This window comes from Corvus kubaryi, unplaced genomic scaffold, assembly GCF_017639235.1.
Source record: "Corvus kubaryi isolate FWS band 111438036 unplaced genomic scaffold, C.kubaryi_AGA036_p1.0 37352, whole genome shotgun sequence".
Lineage (NCBI taxonomy): Eukaryota > Metazoa > Chordata > Aves > Passeriformes > Corvidae > Corvus > Corvus kubaryi.
This window is the reverse complement of record NW_024581114.1, coordinates 2,322,201-2,328,452: the sequence shown is the minus strand read 5'-3', so window position 1 is coordinate 2,328,452 and position 6,252 is coordinate 2,322,201. Positions and strand designations below refer to the sequence as shown.

Below are 6,252 nucleotides of genomic sequence, written 5' to 3'. Positions count from 1 at the left end.
TAAAACTTGGAAAAAAACAGGTCTGGGATTGCTTTCCCTCCCTAAAATAAGCAAAGGGAAGGAGAAATTGGGGTCTGGAATTGCCTTGTGTCCCTAAAAATTGGGAAAAAACCTCAGGTCTGGGATTGCTTTCTCTCCCTAAAAATTAGAAAAGGAAAAGGAATTGGGGTCTGGAATTTCCTCCTCTGGCAAATCTTGCCCTGCAGGTGTTGGGGAGGAAGAAACTTGAGTTTTGTAGTGGAGAAACGTCAATAAATTTGTATGAGAGGCCCTAAATGATTCGTTCAGGATTTAAACCACAAATCCTTGCAGGCATTGGATCCTTTAGGCAAGAAAAATCCCACCAAAAAAAATAGTGGAGCGCTGCTAAAAGGGGTGGGAAAGGATCACAAGAACCTTAAGGAGCTGCGGAGCGAATTTCAAGCGACGCTTTTATGGAATAAAGCCAAGGAGGAGATAAATTTGTTTGCCTGGCTCTGAATTTGACAGCTCATGAGCAGGATAAAAAGGCAAAAAAAAAGGGGCTTAATTCATAAAGAGATAAAGCTGAATTTTATTTTGAGATGAAGCAGCGCTTTTAACTCCAAACCCTCGGTCACAACTCAATTTTCTGGGTGGTTTTGGCACCCAGAACTCACTGGATTCGGAGGCCTTTGAGAATGAAATGCTCAGTGAATGTGCAGAGTAAATGAAACCAATTCTGATCATTCTCTGCACTTTCAGCACTTTCCCCACCCTCTCTCTGTGTTTCTCAGAAGCTGCATTTTGCTTTCATCTCTCTTCAGCAAAGAGGGGATTCATTTAGACCAGAATTATATCCTAAATCCCCGCTTTGGAGGAAAAACTCCCCAGCTGCTGCATCCAAAAGTTATTTCCTGCTGATTTCTTCAGTCCTCCTCTCAGGGTCAAGGTTCTGCTCTGAAACATTGAAATTACTTGGGAAAATTTTAGAAAATCGGAGGTTTCCTGCAGGACCAGATGAGATTTGTGAAGAGCTGCTTTTAGTGTTCCTCTGCACAGTTATAGAAACGTGCAAGGAAACTGTTTCTTGGAAAATAGTTTTATTCTTCATTACATTCAACGAGTTTCTTCCATTAAGTGGCCCAGGAACTATCAAAGAATTTAAATATGACAAAATCTTTAAAAAAAACCCCAGGCATCTTTACCCAGATGATGTTTGGCATTGTTTATATCTTTAATTTTGGTTTTTTTACAAAAAACTTGGGACAAATTTTAATTCTCCTCTTCAAAAGGAGGCAACTTTTTTGCACAAAGGTGAAGATTCGAGGTCAGAAGTACAGTTTTTATGCTGCCTCCCGCTTCAAATCTTAGTTTTGCTGAGAGATCCTACTCTTCCTGCAGGAAAATTCCCGCAGTGGTTTCCTTCATGGAATTATGGAATGGTTTGGGTGGGAAGGGATTTTAAATCCCATCCAGTCCCACCCCTTGCCATGGGCAGGGACACCTCCTACTATTCCAGGTTGCTCCAAACCCCGTCCAAGCTGGCCTGGGGGACTCCCAGGAATGGGGCAGCCACATCTGGGCCAGCTGTTCCCAATTTTCCCCGAATTTCCAGGCGCTCCCGAAGGATTTTTGGGCGCAAAGGCCTCGACCCCGCCGCCGCCGCCTCCCTCCCGCCGCGTCAGCGTTGCCAGGCAACGCGTAAAATGGCGGCGCCCGCGCGGGGTACGCCGGGAGTTGTAGTGCGGAACCTCGCCGCCCCCGCGCCCGGCCTGCGGTGCGGGACTCGTTTTCCCAGCAGGCGCCGCGGCGCCGCGCGAAAAGGCTGAGAGCGCGTATTTACCTGCGGGGAGCGTGGCGCAGGTGGGGCGCGCCGCGGGGGCTACTGGGATTTGTAGTTCGGGGCGGAGCAACCTCTCGCCGAAGCGGCGCGGCGGGCGGTGGCCGCCGGACTACAACTCCCAGGGTGCCGCGGGGCGCAGCGGGCAGGGCGCCGGCGGAGGGCGGGGGGTACGAACGGGAACCTCGGCGGTGCCGGGGGGATGCTCAGGGGAGCCCTCAGGTGAGGAGGAGGGGACTGGAGTGGGAACGGGAACGGGAACGGGCGGCGACTCTCGGGACGGGCGGCGAGCGCTGGGTGGGGCCCCATTGTTCGCGGAGAGCCGGGGTGGGCAGTGGCGGCTGATGGATCCACCGAGTTCTCCAGGGAGAAGTCCCCGATCCTGGCGCCAGGGGGGTCGGAAGGGGTTTGGCTTTAGGATAAAAAAAATCGCCCCTCGTTCCTTCTCCTTGCCCAGCGCTTTTGGGGCCAGCTGGTTCCTGGTGCGTTCGGAAAGGAGTCCTCTCCTTCTCATGCCCCCACTGAAACTTTGGGTGCTTTATTTCCTAATAAATTAACTCGGTCTAATACAGTTTTTTTACCAATCTCAGATTTTTGGAGTTGTAGGTATTTGGCGTTATTGTTTTGGTGTATTTTTCTTGGCTAAACTTCCCCCAAACACATACCCCAGTAATACGGATTTTTTGGTGCACCGCTTAGGGGTGAAACCCCCCCCAAAATTTGCCATAAAAACACTGGGATTGTTCAGCCTGGAGAAAGAAAGTTTTGGGGTGACCTCACTGAGGCCTTCCAGTGCCTGGAGGAGCTGCAAGGAGAGCTGGAAAGGGAGTATTTCCAAGGGATGGAGTGACAGGACAAAGGGGAATGAATTCAAAGTGAAAGAGAGTGGGTTTAGGTAGGATGTTGGGAAGAAATTCCTCCCTGTGAGGGTGCTGAGGCCCTGGCACTGGTTATTCCATGGATGCCCTATCCCTGGCAATGTCCAAGGCCAGCTTGGTCGGGGCTTGCAGCCACCCGGGTCAGTGAAAGGTGTCCCTGCCCATGGCACTGAATGACCTTTAAACCCTTTGCAACCCAAACCATTCCCTTATCCCATTCCCACAGCCTTTTTCCCTGGAGAACATTCCCTCCTCCTCCCGATTTCTCAGGCTGCACCGAGTGCTGGAAGAGCAGAACGTGTCCCAGCAGCAAATACTAATTAATGTTTGCTCAGGGCAGGTGTGGAGCAGCTTTTGCAGCAAAGCCTGGCTTAAGGTGGCTCTCATTGTCTGCAGCACTGAGGTTTTAATTGCTGGCTGCTGTTGCAAAATCCCAGCGCTGGAAGGGCAGGATCGGAGCTCTGCTCAAAGCTGGAAAAACGAGTCCTCCTCGAGCTGGGATTGATAAAAGATTGTTTTGTTCCAACCTTTATCTGTCTCTGGCACAGCAGGTTCATTGTGAAACAGCTGCAGAGGGGAATGAGCAGCAAACCACAACCCTCAGGTGTGTGCTGGGAGCTGGGCAAGGTGCAGAGGGCTCCTGGGAGCCTGGAGGAGCTGGTGAGTGAGAGTTTCAGCTTTGGAAACCCCTTGGATTCTTCAGCTTTTACACCCCCTCTGGTTCTGCTCTCAGCTTTGTCACCTCAGAGTTAAGAAGGCTTCGGGTGCGATGCGGTTTCAAGCCCAGGGAATTATGAAACCACCTGGAATTCAGGCAGAGTTTCTCTTCACTTCCATCCTTTCCCAGCTGCTGAAGTAATTCCCAAGCTCCAGCAACACTTTAGGCAAGAAAGATGCTGATATTGCAGCAGAAAGAATGGAAAGTGTAAAGATCAATGAAAGCATTTTGCTTCCAGGAGTGGGAGGAAAAAAACCTCGGTGTCGCTGAGTTGGTTGTGTTGCTTTTGAGATGCAACAAGAGGCAGAATTCCCTGAGTGAGCCTCGATGTGGTTTAATTTCAGTGTTTTGTGGCACTGGGGATCCGAGCTGACAGAGATTCGGGATTTGTTTCAAACGTGACACTCAGGGTGTGAAATCCTTGCTTGAATTCCGGCGTCTGCCTTCCCCAAACGGTGCTGGCAGGAAAACACCGAGGCAGAAATATTTTCTAATTTGGGCAGCAGCTTTTGCCTGGCGTTCTGTCTCTTTTTATTTTTATTTTTTTTTTGCCATTATCCACAGGGAAAACGCTGCCAAACGTGGGACATATTTTAAGGGGGGGAAATGGTTTTGCTGTGGGTGTTTGATCCTGATGGGATTTGTGTAGCACAGAATCGTGGGATGGGATGGGTTGGAGGGAATTGAAACTCATCCAGATCCGCTTTCTGCCATCCCAGGGTGCTCCAAGCTGGCCTGGGACACTCCCAGGGATGGGGGCAGCCCCAGCTTCTCTGGGAATTCCATCCCAACCCCTCACAGGGAAGAAATCCTTCCCAGTTTCCCATCCAAACCCCACCTCACACCTCATTTCAAAGCTAAACCTTCCCCTCCTCTCTTTAGCGTTGGTGGCTCCTGAATCTCTTGAAGGTTTTAGGGCTTTTTTTCCCTCTTTCAATTTCAAATTATGAGGTAAAACCTCATCCAGGATGGCAGCAGAATGTTGTGTTTGACCAGAAGACACTAAAAGGAGTAGTTCCTTCTGTGGTTTTGAGGAGTGAGACCCATTAAAAGCTGAATTCCCTGCTGGAATTTGCTGTCCTGGAAGTTCCATGCTGGATTTATTCCCTGTTAGAGTTCACAAGCTCTTCCCAGCCTTCCTGAGGTGTGATTTGAGGAATATTTGATATCTTTTTCCACATTATTGCATTTTAAAAATACAGATACTTGAATCTGTCTGATTTTTTTTATGGGCATGACCCTAAAAAATCCAATCTTTAGTGTCCCATCCCTGGCTTGAATTTCTGCCTCATCCACAGAGATTTAATTTGTATAGTATGTAAATAAGCTGCTAATTATTACTGCCTGATAGAGAATCCACCAGGCTGTGAAGAAATAATTGTGGGGCTTGGAGTAAAATGTAAATTAAGTAAAAAATAACCAATATTTTCTGTGTTCAGAAGCTTTACAGCAGCTTTTTGAGCTCAGCTTTGCTTTAGAACTGGGTCAATAAAACCCCCAACAGCTCCAGATCAATAAAATGTTTAAATATTGTCTCTGTCTAATGGAAATAAAAATTATTGGCTGCTGCTTTGATCCAGTAGCTGGGACAGCTGCAGGGCCAAAAATCATCAATGCAGCTCTTGATTGTGTCCTGATTTATTTTAGGGATGGAAATCCAACCAATGTTGAGCTGATTGAGCTGTTTGTCTTCACCAGGAGGAGGATCTGGCATTTAAAAGTGATTTTTTCCCACAAATATTATTATGGCTTGTTCCTCAGCGTTATTTTTCTAGGTAAGAGCAATCTATTGTTTAAACAATAATTTAATTTTAATATCTTTTCTAATAAATACTCCTTCCTCATCTGTGTTTTCTTGCTCTTCCCAGCTATTTTAATAATCAGGTATTGACAAAAATCTCTTCAGAGCCTCCAAATCAATGAGAAGTTTATTAAAAATATTTATAAAACATTTTTACCCACTCCCAATTGTTTTCCCCCAGAGGAACTCTTTCATTTTTCATCTCATTCCTGAAGATAAATGATGGAAAACGGATGGAGAACAAAGCAAACTCTGTGTGTGGTTAAAATGCACCCATCCCTGAGCACATCCTGCTTAAATTGAGATCATAATTAACATTATTGGGCTTCAGTTGGGAGGGATGGTGGCAGTGCCAGCTTTCCCTGTTCTGCCCCGATTCCCACTGGAAAAAATCAGTTGGAATTGTGAGTTTGGAGTAGGATTTTCAGGAGCTTGGAGCTTTCAGGGAGAGCAGGAGATCATCCTAATTTCCCCCCACCGAGCTGAATAATCTGATTTTGAAGATGGGGGCGGGGTGGAAATGATTTAATTAAAAAAAAAAAATCAGGAAATTAATTATAGGAGCTGCTCCATGATTTTTTTTTTTCCTTCAGAAAAACGACTTGCCAAGGGCTCAGGACACTTCTTTGGCAGGATTCTAAAAACTCCTCCGGTGGATTTTTATAGGAACCAATTTTTGGGGTGTGAAACGAGGCACTAAAGGAGTTCTCCAGTTAAAGGCTTTTTTCAGGTACTTCCCCCTTAGAAAAAAGGATTTTTTCAGTCCCCATGTTTTATTTATGATATAAAAAATACATTTTTTTTCCTAAATGCTGGTTTTTGGAGGAGTCAATCCAAGCCTGGAATGCCTTGCAGCATTATTTCCTGGAGGACAGGCAGGTTTATTTTGTTGACACAGGGAGTGGCTCAGCAGCTGCAGATCAAGTGGGAGGTGGTGCCTTTTCCTTGGCTTTTTCCCTTTTCCCCCTTATTTTCCCCCCCCTTATTTTCCCCCCCTTTTATTAATAAATAATTTGAATTTCTTCCTGATTTTTATCCAGACCCATGTTTTTTC

General features: G+C 46.7%; 1 protein-coding gene across 2 annotated transcripts in view; it reads left to right on the top strand.

The window, feature by feature from the left end:
* Window positions 1-1,944: 1,944 nt before the first annotated feature.
* Window positions 1,945-6,252, top strand: part of CUNH1orf159 (chromosome unknown C1orf159 homolog) — a 15,568-nt gene continuing 11,260 nt past the window's right edge. The window contains exons 1-3 of one of the 2 annotated variants that reach the window (XM_042032127.1): window positions 1,945-2,023; window positions 3,231-3,339; window positions 5,045-5,172. The gene's annotated coding sequence lies outside the window, so the exon portion shown is untranslated. Of the gene's footprint in view, window positions 2,024-3,227; window positions 3,340-5,044; window positions 5,173-6,252 lie in introns of both variants that reach the window. The other variant, XM_042032126.1, reaches the window with a different exon arrangement.